This window comes from Papaver somniferum, chromosome 7 (genome assembly GCF_003573695.1).
Source record: "Papaver somniferum cultivar HN1 chromosome 7, ASM357369v1, whole genome shotgun sequence".
In the NCBI taxonomy this organism is placed as follows: Eukaryota; Viridiplantae; Streptophyta; class Magnoliopsida; order Ranunculales; family Papaveraceae; genus Papaver; species Papaver somniferum.
The window spans coordinates 205,191,561-205,202,985 of record NC_039364.1 but is presented as its reverse complement, the minus strand read 5'-3'; the positions used below and the strand labels follow the sequence as shown (position 1 = coordinate 205,202,985).

Here is an 11,425-nt window from a genome sequence, read left to right as displayed (position 1 = left end):
AGTTGATTCTGCAACTCTTAAGAAACTGGATAATCTATCTCATACTCTTGTGAATCTAGGAATTGAGCCTGGATCCAAAGCTTACAAATTATTCAATCCAACAACGAAAAGAGTGATAGTGAGTCGAGATGTGGTATTCGATAAAAAAGCAAACTGGAACTGGAAAGAAACTAATGATGGACCAATTAGGGATCCAGGAATGTTTCACATGAGATGGGGTCAAGTAATTGATGAAGGCGAAGGACCCATAATCATCAATACCAATGGAAATAATGATGTTAATCAAGAAGAAGAAGAGAATAATGAAAACACTGAGAATAACGAAGAAGAAGAAGAAGAAGAAGAAGAGATTGATGAAATAACTCAACCCATTCCACTGCGAAAATCAACAAGACAGATACAAAAGCCACAGTATCTGGAGGATTATGTTCTTCAAGCTGCAGAAGAATGTAAGATTATGCTACTTTCTGTTAATGATGAACCAATGAATTTTCAGGAAGCAAAGGTCTCGACTAAATGGACACAAGCATGTAGAGAAGAAATTATTTCAATCAACAGAAACAAGACTTGGTTTCTAGTTGATAAGCCAGGTGGGGTAAAAGTGATTGGCCTCAAGTGGATCTTCAAGGTTAAAAGAAATGTTGATGGAACTATTAACAAATATAAGGCAAGACTTGTAGCTAAGGGATACGTTCAAGAATCAGGCATAGACTTTGATGAAGTTTTCGCACCAGTTTCTAGACTAGAGACAATTCGTCTCTTAATAGCAGAAGCAGCATCAAACTCATGGGAAATTCACCACTTAGATGTTAAGACAACACTCTTACATGGTGAATTGCGAGAAGATGTGTATGTTGAACAACCAGAAGGTTTTGAAGTAAAAGGACAAGAGCATAAGGTTTATAAGTTATCAAAAGCTCTATATGGTCTAAGACAAGATCCTCGAGCCTTGAATACAAAGTTAGATCAAATCTTAAGAGAAATCAGATTTTTTAAGTGCTCTAAAGAAACATCAGTATACAGAAAAGAAGAAAAGGGGACACTACTAGTAATTGCAGTCTATGTAGATGATCTATTTTTGACTGGCAACTCCCTTAAGGTGATCAATGAGTTCAAGAGAGAAATGTCATCAAAGTTTGAGATGTCAGACCTCGGAAAACTCACTTATTACCTTGGCATAGAAGTTCATCAAGGAGTAGATGGGATTCACATTAAACAAGAAGCTTATGCAAGGAGAATTCTGAAAGAAGCAGGACTTGAAACTTGTAATCCAACTAAGATACCAATGGAGTTTGGACTTAAAGTTTCAAAGGCACAAGAAGAAGCTAAGATTGATCCAACGAGTTATAGAAGAAATGTTGGATGCCTTAGATACTTGTTACAACCAAGACCAGACTTGGATTTCTCTGTGGGAGTAGCAAGCCGTTATATGCAGAGTCCACACAAGTCTCATGGTGATGTAATAAAGCAGATATTGAGATATCTAAGAGGAACAATCAGCTGTGGATTGAAGTATGGTCGAGGAGGATCAAAAGGAATTGTTGGGTATAGTGACAGCAGTCATAATATTGACCAAGATGATGGAAAAGGTACGACAGGTCATATCTTCTACCTAGGAGATGCACCTATCACATGGTGCTCACAGAAGCAAGACACAGTAGCTCTGTCTTCATGCGAAGCTGAGTTCATGGCCGCAACAGAAGCAGCTAAACAATCAATATGGCTTCAAGAACTGTTGGGTGAAATCAAAGGAAGAGAACCTGAAAAAGTTCTCATCAAGATTGATAATAAGTTTGCAATTGCACTCACTAAAAATCCAGTGTTTCATGGGAAGACGAAACACATTCACAAAAGGTATCATTTCATAAGAGAATGTATCGAGAAGGAGATCATAAATGTTGAACACATACCAGGAACTGAGCAGAAAGCAGATATATTGACAAAGGCATTAGCTCGGATCAAGTTTGAAGAAATGAGACAACTGATTGGAGTACAAGATATGTCACGGGTAAGGTTGAAGCTTAACGGGGAGAATGTTGGATTAACTTCAACATTAAGCCTAAGATAATCTCTAACAAGTTGGTTAGGATAAGAAAAGGCAATTGATGTAATCCTAAGGGAATTAGAAGTCATCTAGTTCTAAGAAAAGGAAAGACATGTAATAAGGTAATAGGACTAGGAAAAGGAATTCATAGTTCTATATATATATGATTACCAAAGTTGTGGTTGATCATATGAGCAAGATTAGAGCTTGTGTTTAGTTTTGAGAGATTTTCTAAACATCAATAAAGAGAGTTGTCTTCATATAAGCTAAGTTTCATCTTGCAGTTGCCATTAGCTCTTATCAAATGTGTTGATGCTAATAGTGATTATTTTTGATGCACAGTAAAATATGAACATTTTATAAGTTCTTAAAATCCTTTACTTCATCGGTCGTGTGGGATAATCTCTCAAACTCCCAAAAGACGCTCTTCAATTTTCATTTTCGGTAATTTTCTCTGAACCTTAGATAGATGTAACATTTTGTTCAATTTTTCAGATTTCTTTGTTAACCCTACATAGTGTGCATGTTTGTGATCTTTTGTATGTTTTATGAAAAATCCACTTATTGTTTGTCTCCGATAACCTGGTGCTTTTAAATCCCTATGTATATCCTTATCAAATGATGCATAAGAACTGTTTATTGAAGTTATTATTTAGGTTATTACAGTTTGCAAAGTCTGTGTTTTATTAGTAGTAGTGAGAAATTATGTTGTTTCAGATATAAAATAAGAGATGCATAAGAACTGTTTGTCAAATTGTTTGAGCTAAAATCCTCATTGTACTTTTCTTGATTGACAATGTTGCAGTATGTCTAAGAACTTATTAACTGTTTTATGAAATTTTGTGCACCTTTGGCAAGCTTGAAGCAATCATGACTTTAAAACTGTGTTAGGATGCAATTGAAATGGCCTTGAGGTTACAAGCTAATAATGTAGTTTGTTTTCTCTATGGTTCACCACTAGACTCTTGTTACTCCTGAATTTTGTTTTGCTTAACTAATGTAGTTTGTCTTCTCAATTGATGCTATATATATAGTTTTGCTTTTTTCAGTTGTCAATTTTGAAATAACCTACAGATATACGACAAGCTTCAAATTTCACACGAGTAAGGTTCAAAGATGCCTGACAAGGCAAACGCCACCTAAGACCTGTTGCGCGACCCTATCGTTCATATTGTATTTTCTTTCTGCTCGATATCTCTCATATAATAAATGATGAGTCAAACTTCAAAATAACATTAGAGTGATTGCACTTATGAGAAAACACATACGTTACATATCAGTTTCATACTTTGAGATTTTTGGAGTATAACTCTAGATTCACGACTGAGTTGAACATACCAGGTAAAAAAACAGCATGAAGTATTCTTATGTATGATTTTAGGCACAAGAGTTGTTAGGTCTGATTGATGTGTATTCACTGTTAACACTTCAACAACCTCGTGAATATGACATGTAAAATATAATGCATGCAATCTTACGCAAAGATTTCACCCCTTATTCGGCTGTCACTGAGATGAGTCCAAGGTTTCAGTACAAGCATATGTTTTCCCGTCTGTATGTATAACATCTAAACTGAATGCCACCTGATGCTCAATTGAAACTAAGGGAATATCAGCATGACCATGAAAGAGTGCCCAACTTCGTGATACATACTTTGGTACTTAGCCCGCATGCTCAAAAAGAGCGTCAGACATCAGAAAAGAACGATTTTTTGGGGACCATGATTTTTCTGGGGGACCATGGTTTTATTTTGGGTAAAGGCATTAGAAGTAATTTTAGGTCACCCCATATCTAGTTATTTATTTAATACTTAATCTACCCTCTTAATTAATTTTAGGTTATGATTAGTGAATGATTTAGTTAAAAGTAATTAGTGAGATTAAATTAAAAGATGGGTTTATTATTAGTTGAGTAGAATTATTGAGAGAGTAGAGCTAGAGAAGATGAAGGAGAAAAACATGGAAAATAATTTTTTTTTCCAATTCACTAAGTTTGAGTATTCAAATGATGAAAACTCATCTGATTCTTCATCTCCATCCTCTCCTAGAATATTTGTTAATCTTCAAAATGATCCGGATTTGAACTGGATTTTGAACAGTTCGGTTACTTTATATGAAGAACAAGTAACCGAACTCATCTGAAGCTGTAGTTCGGTTGCCCCGTGAGATGAAAAAGTAACCGAACTCAATTGAAAGTGTAGTTCGGTTACTTGTTCCAAACACGCAGGTTACCGAACTCTCAAATAATAGAATTTCTAGGAGTTACATCGTTATGTTCGGTTGGTTCGCAAACTGCATGCACTTTTGATCTAACCGAACTTTACGTAATATAAGAGTATATAAGTTTACAAAGTTCGGTTCTTTCGCAAATTTGAACCCAACAGCTAACCAACCGAACTCTGAGTTCGGTTTCTGTGATAAAATTGTGAAGTTACCGAACTTAACAAACAAACAAAATGTGAAGTTCCAGCGTCTATTGGCTAAGTTCGGTTACTTTGTAGTTTTAAAAGTTTTTGCGAACAAACCGAACTCTATGGGCTAAGTTCGGTTATTTTCGAACTCAACATAGTGGCCACAATAACACCGTTCGGTTAGATTGGATTTGTTTTTTTTTTCGGTTCTAAGGGTGGAGTTCGGTTACTTTGTAGTTTAAATTTTTTTTGCGAAACAACCGAACAGAGAGTTCGGTGACTTAGTTTTAAATCCAATAGAACCGAACTGTTCTTCGTGTTCTTCATTTTCAAGAAGTTCGGTTAGTAAACTAGGGTTTTTTGGAAAATCGGTCTAACTGAACATGGCTCTGTAACTCCTATTAAAACCATATTTTGATGATTTCTATTCGATTGAAGCAATCAAAATCAAATTAAAGTGAAGGGTTTGTTGGAAAATACCTCCAGAGTGGTCCCATGGCAGAATCAGGTTGCGGCTGGCGTCTTTTATACTCGATAAAATTATTATGTAACCGAACTTAATTGTGATTGCACTGATGTTGTTACATTTCTTAAATAGGCGGTGGCGGTGGTGGTAATCGGTGGTTGTTGGTGGTGGTGGTAATCGGCGGTGGTGGGCGGCGGTGGTGGTGGTGGTAATCGGTGGTTGGTGGTGGTGATAATCGGAGGTGGTGGTGGTGGTAATCGGCGGTGGTGGGCGGAGGTGGTGGTTATATATACAGGTGGTTATTAGGTAGGTTTTAAATTAAATTAGGTTAAGGGTAGGTTAGTCATTTCAACGTTTTAGGACACCCCTTATCACTATAGAAAAGGTGGCCTAATAAAATCATGGTCCCCTCAAAAAAATCATGGTCCCTAGAAAATCATTCTTAGAAAATCCAAACCCTTATCATGTAATTGGGTCGACCGATTGAAGAGAGGGAGTCCCTCTTATGACCATTTTTTTATTTTTTTTAATTTGACCATCTCCTCCGTAACCTGTACCACCACCGTGGAACCATATACCTGAGCATTTCGTATTTCCGTTTCTTACTCACCACCACCTCTTTCAGTTTCGAATTCTACCCTCCACCTCCAGCAACACCATCACCACCATTACAGATTTTCTTTTAAACATTAGTTCAATTCTATTACAATTGGATTTCAGTCCATGCCAATTTCGATTCCGATAATCCCCAGCATCATTACCAGCACCAGGTACATAACCATCCTCTTTTTTAATTACAATCTATAATACAAACGCAATTCGATTTCCAACTTAATTATCTGAATGGGTATAGATTTAATGGTGTTCATGAAACGAACCTTTGATTGAACTGACTGGTAATTTTGTTTAGTTGTGTAAAATACTTCTTTTTCATGCACTCCGACTATTTGAGAAAATACCCCAATAGAAAACTTCTAACTTAATTAGATTCCACCGGTTAATCTGAATATCAATTTTGTGAACTTAATTATTTAACCTTGATATGACTTTGGTTCGAGTGAATTATTTCAGTTCCTATTTCAATTTGGTATCATGCTTATACTTTGGTTCGACTGAATATATTGGTCATGATGAGGAACTTCCCCATCATGACCAAACGTTTAATGTATCTTCACAAGAAATAGGAAACTGTCAGTGCAACCCATCTTGGATATAGTGGTGGCAAGGGAACCCGACCTCTGTACATGGTTGTTTAATGTATCTTCTTAGGCAATCCTGAGCTGTTTATAATTTAATGATCCATCAGTTATTCGATTTGTTAGGTATTCTCGCAATAATGTGGTCAGACTGGATTTTTTTTCCCCTTGAAACTTTATTGGATCTTGAATCTTGGTGAACATGTCCTATTCCTTGTAGTCACTACATGACTGGTACTGTACTCAACCTGGTGTACTTCCATATAATGATTGTAATTGTATCGAACACGTTTGAGCTAAGTAGCTGATTTTTTCAACTATACATATCAAGTTCTATTAACATCATGGGCCATACGTGAAATTCCAGACTTTTTTCTTAAGTCCAAAATGTTCCGGCGCCATTCATAAGTCCCCCAAACTGCAAAGACATCCAAATAAATAGTGTTATCTTCTGTCTACAACTAAAATGAATTTCACAGCTTATAGTGGAAACTCTATTTTTTGTGATCCCCCATTCCAGAGACAGAATGTCTATACCTCTATGATTTGTGCAATGTATAGCTCCACTAGCTCCGTGTTCTCAATCCTGACGCTTCAACTTGCTTCACCTGTGGTAGCTTCTATCGACTGGTTTCCAGCATAATGTTTTCTTGCCCTGAAGCCTCGGAAAGCAGCCTAAATTTGAAAAGCAACACATTGGCGTAATTGACAGTACCATCCTGGTAACATGACTAAAAGCATGATTTTCAGAGGGAAACCGACTCCATAACCTAAAGCTAGTACCACCTTACCGACGAAAAAATAAAGATCGATTAAGTTCTATTGAGACTGAATCATAGTGACTTGTCAGACTGGGTATTTCTAGTATAAAAAGTACAGTAGGCTGAGTTTCACCTTAGACAAGTTAAAATGGAGAGAGAGGAATGAAAGTTCATATTTTTCCTTTCGCCTAGCATCAGACCTTTTTCTTTTTTTAACGATTCCTCAATACAGGCCAAGTTTGCCAAGTCTCACCAAGGAGAAATTCAGTTTGTGAGGTCAGTGGTCAGGAAGATTCTAGCATCAGGTATGTAGCATTATCATCCTTTATGCTGAGTTGCTGTCAGTTTTAGCTTCTGCTTTCAAAATTGTTTTCTTGTGAGAAGCTGGAACAGACCAGCTTCTACATGAGCCTGATGCAAGTATTCCTCTAATCGGGCTTAAGGATTTTCAGTTGGAGACTGAGAATTTGGTAATATCTAATATTTTAGGTCTTTTCGGTACACTAAGATTGTAAATGTGTGTGAAAGAATTAGGTGACGAGATAATAATAGTCATGGAAGGATAGAATAGAGATGTTAACGGTCTGCTCAGGATGTGAAGCTGAACTCTGGAACCTGTAAATGCTTTGAATTTGAAATGCAAAACTGCTGCTGAAACAACCTTTTCCAGAAAATTTTCTTCCTGTCCTCTGTTGGGGCGTGCATCTTCAGTTGCTAGTTGTTACATGTGGCAAATGGTTATTTATACTTCTTTTCTATTATCATCTAGAATCCTCGTGTCTGTGTAATTTCCTTAAATTTGCGCACAGGACTGTGAACTCATGAGTTAGATTGTTACAGTGGTCATATACTCATCAATCTGATTATACACATCGATTCAGAATTTCTCTTGTTTAATTTGGATTAAGCACCGTGCAGCAGAAAATCATCTGGGTAGGAAGAAGGGCTGTGACTAAAGTAAAAGAAACTCCTGCTGGATCTCTGCCAGTATTACCAGGTGTGCATCATTTGAATTACTTATTCCAATGCATGGTCAATTTTTCATACTAAAATGCATTTCTTGTTTCATAAATGATTTCGTTTGCGGATGAACCTTGATCAAGCAATGGTTACTTTTCGTTTTTAAGTTCTTTTCTAGAATCTAGATCAGTTTGGAAGCTAGTTGCAATTTGTAAACATTTTATCTGAATGGTGCTGTTTTAGTGTCAGTGTTGGTACATTTAAAAAGGTTGTTTTCAGTGAACTACTATCCAGGATTGTCAGACCTGTAGTTTTTACTGGCAGATTAATTTTAAACAACCATAATTGTGGAAATCTTGTTGCTTTAAATTTCAAAGATGGCATTGCCACCACCATAACGTTTTGTGTAAAATGTTTTCTGCACCCAGGGAATTTGAGAAAATTCAATTTCTCGGAGTGTTATTGGGACCAAGAGAATTGGTGAGTTTTTTTTGGTCGACCCTCCCCACCGTGGCAACGGTGTTCTAGTTTATTCACTCCACTATGAATGTTTTTTCTTTTCTTTTTTGATAAATCATTTTGAGTCTTTCAAATGGTGTTTATTGTTTTTTAGAAACTAATTGTTTAAATCCTCACAAAGTTGGTCATCTTCTTCCTTAATTTCAGATTAAAAGATTTGGTTCTACAATCAGTTGAAGACTCAAGCATGGCAGAAAAAAGTTCACAGACACTTCCAGCTACCTTTCCCATAGTTCAAATGCCTGTAAAATCCGGAGAAGATTGGAAGGTTGTTGTACCTCGTCGAGGGAAACAAAGAAGAAAAAGAATCAATCCCAAAATTGAAACCATCGAACAAGCACCATGGGCTCCTACTGATATTGATACCGACCCCGAAAAAGAATCCAAACTGATGCAGAAGATTCAGATATGCATGAATACTCTTGAAAATTCCAAATTTTACAGTACCATCCTGAATCAGATCCTAGCTCCTCAAATCCTGAGTTACTTCACTAGTGTTTTAGCCTCCGAATCGAAGATGCAGATGGTTATATATGGTATTGGCAGCATTGATTCTTATGAAACCCCTCGATTACAACTTGCGCTTGCAATATTGATTAAGAGAAGATTTGATTGGATAGGAGATATTGAGGTTTTTTATCCCGTGCTTTCAAAAACAGAATCTAGTGTCTTGGAGGCTTTAGGTTGTTCCGTTCTGTCAGTAAACGAACAAGGGCGGAGACAGGTTTTGAAGCCAACAATGTTTTTCATGCCACATTGTGAGGCCGTCTTGTATGATAATCTTTTACAGGCAAACTGGAAAGCAGAGTTCTTGAATCGTATTGTATTATTTGGCAACAGCTTTGAGAAGTATGCAGAATCTATTTTGGAGTTCAAGAATCTTATGTCATTTGATAACTCTGTGAGTCATGTTTTGACGATACAGAGATTTGCCGCCAGAGGTTAAGATTGAGATAATTTCAGATGAATATTTTAGGCCATTTCATGATTCAAGTTGGCACTTCTTCAATCTGGAATTCTGGATCAAAATACAGACCTAGAACTTATAGTGCATTAAACGAACTGAAATTATTCTCATTCGGCAATCTCTTAAGATTTTGAATATCCATTTTGGTTGTCTATATATACTGATTGATTAGAATCTTTTATAATTATGTTTTTGCATTGTGGCTGTTACCTATTTAAAGAAATTGAGGTTGGATTGTTTTAGTACAATACTGGTCTGTTTATCTATTTAGTACTGATAGTAATGTGCTGAAATTTCATGACTGGGATTTATTCTGCTGTGGGTATGTGCAGCGTACCTTGTCAATGGTAACGAGTGCCAGACCAGCTATCTTTTGATGAAGGGAAAAAGAACCAAGCAGATTAATTAGAAAACATAAGCCCAAAAAACTGCTTAAGGTGAATTTTTTGAGCCAAAAACAGAAATCAGTGCTAGAAAGCCTAACATATGAACTGAACTGACTTGGCCAACGGTCAAAATTGGACTTTCTGATTTTTATCCTCTCTAGGTTTTCCCTCCATTTTTTCCCGCCAAACAAACACAATTTATTAGGAATACTATGCAGATGGCCATTTGCCCCACCCAAACCCATTCCCGTGGGTATCCACCCCGTTTGAGTAGGGTGTTACGCGAACAAATGGGGATAGGGTCGGGTATTGATAATACCCGAAAGCTAAGCTACGGGGTTGGGGTGAGGACGGGATTTAAGGTCCCCGCCTCGTAGCTTTCATATGACTTTTATGTAAGAATCTGTATCGAATTTTTAGTGTTGAGACATGCAAATTCCTCAACACTCACCATTATGTTGCCAGGCGTACTCCCTCAATACTTTTTCCTTTTAGTGTTGACACGTGCAAATTCCTCAACACTCACCATTGTGTTGCCAGTCCTACTGCCTCAACACGTTTTCTTTTTAATGTTGAGACGTGCAAATCCCTCAACACTCACCATTGTGTTGCCAGGCGTACTGCCTCAACACGTTTTCCTTTAGTGTTGAGACGTGTAAATCCCTCAATACTCGCTATTGTGTTGCCAGGCATGCTGCTTCAACACATCCTTCTTCTTAGTGTTGAGACGTGCAAATGCCTCAACACTCACTACTGTGTTGCCAGACATGCTGCTTCAACACATCCTTCTTCTTAGTGTTGAGACGTGCAAATTCCTCAACACTCACTACTGTGTTGCCATGCATGCTGCTTCAACACATCCTTCTTCTTAGTGTTGAGACGTGCAAATTCCTCAACACTCACTAGTGTGTTGCCAGACATGCTTCTTCAACACATACTTCTTCTTAGTGTTGAGACGTGAAAATTCCTCAACACTCACTACTGTGTTTCCAGGCATGCTGCTTCAACACATCCTTCCTCTTAGTATTGAGACGTGCAGATTCCTCAACACTCACTATTGTGTTTCCAGGCATGCTGCCTCAACATATCCTCACCTTAGAGTTGAGACGAAGCAATTTCTCCACACTCACTACTGTGTTTGTCCGCTGCCAACCCGATGTCCAGCCATGTTGGATGTCCGCTGCCAACCCGATGTCCGGAATGTTGGTTGTCCGCTGCCAACCCGGTGTGCAACCATGTTGGTTGTCCGCTGCCAACCCGGCGTGCAGCCATGTTGGTTGTCCGCTGCCAACCCGGCGTGCAGCCATGTTGGTTGTCCGCTGCCAACCCGGCGTGCAGCCATGTTGGTTGTCCGCTGCCAACCCGATTTGCAGCAATGCTGAACATTGTCAACGCATTGTCCAGGGGCCAATGTTCCTTTTCCTACGCAACAGAAGCTTTAGATGAAGCTTCATCTCAGGCCATGGCGCATCCTTTAGCATGCGCCATGTTAAAAACACGAGGTGTTACATTCTATATTTCTCCAAGGCGCAACGTCAAGACATATTTACAGCCTTCAACCGTGGCAGGCTCTGTTTCCAGTCAGGGAAGCCGCTCCCAAGCCTCAATCTTTCCTGGAAAGCGCGACTGATAGATGCAACTGGGGATTTCTAACCGCCGCTCACTTGAAGGATGTTGAGTTTGACAGACGCGACCTCTGATTCCAACATTGTCACC

The 11,425-nt window shown here is 38.1% G+C and overlaps 1 pseudogene; it reads left to right on the top strand.

Moving 5' to 3' along the window:
• The first annotated feature begins 5,447 nt into the window (after positions 1 to 5,447).
• LOC113299428 lies at positions 5,448 to 9,566 on the top strand (annotated as a pseudogene).
• The last annotated feature ends 1,859 nt before the right edge of the window (positions 9,567 to 11,425 follow it).